The following is a 618-nucleotide window of genomic DNA, read 5'->3' on the forward strand; positions in this document are numbered from 1 at the left end:
ATTTATTTATTTGAGAGAGAGAGAATGAGAGAGAGCAAGCACATGAGAGGGGGGAGGGTCAGAGGGAGAAGCAGACTCCCTGCCGAGCAGGGAGCCCGATGCGGGACTCGATCCAGGGACTCCAGGATCATGACCTGAGCCGAAGGCAGTCGCTTAACCAACTGAGCCACCCAGGCGCCCTTGATTTCTCTTTCATTTTTATTCTATTATTTCATTCATTGATTTTTGGATATTAAACCAAACTTTCATTCTTGGGAAATAGCCCATTTGATCATGGTGTATAATTCTTTTTATATGTTGCTTGCTTTTGTTTGCTGATATGTTGCTGAGAACATTTGCCTCCATATTCATAAAATATATTGGTCTGTAGTTTTCTTCTCTTGTGATGTCTTTGTCTAGTTTTGTTGTTAGGGTAACACTGGCCTCATAAAATGGGTTGGGTTGTGTTCCTTCCTCTTCTATTTTTGAGAAGAGTTACTGAAAAATCGGTATTAATTCTTCTTTAGTGTTTGGTAGAATTCACCAGTGAAGCCATCTCCCCTGGGCTTTTCATTATGGGAGAGAAGCCCTGTGTTCTTGGCTGCAGTGGCCTGGTGTGGAGTCTCTGCCTTGCTGAGC

This window comes from Phoca vitulina, unplaced genomic scaffold, assembly GCF_004348235.1.
Source record: "Phoca vitulina isolate PV1807 unplaced genomic scaffold, GSC_HSeal_1.0 scaffold13, whole genome shotgun sequence".
Classification (NCBI taxonomy): domain Eukaryota; kingdom Metazoa; phylum Chordata; class Mammalia; order Carnivora; family Phocidae; genus Phoca; species Phoca vitulina.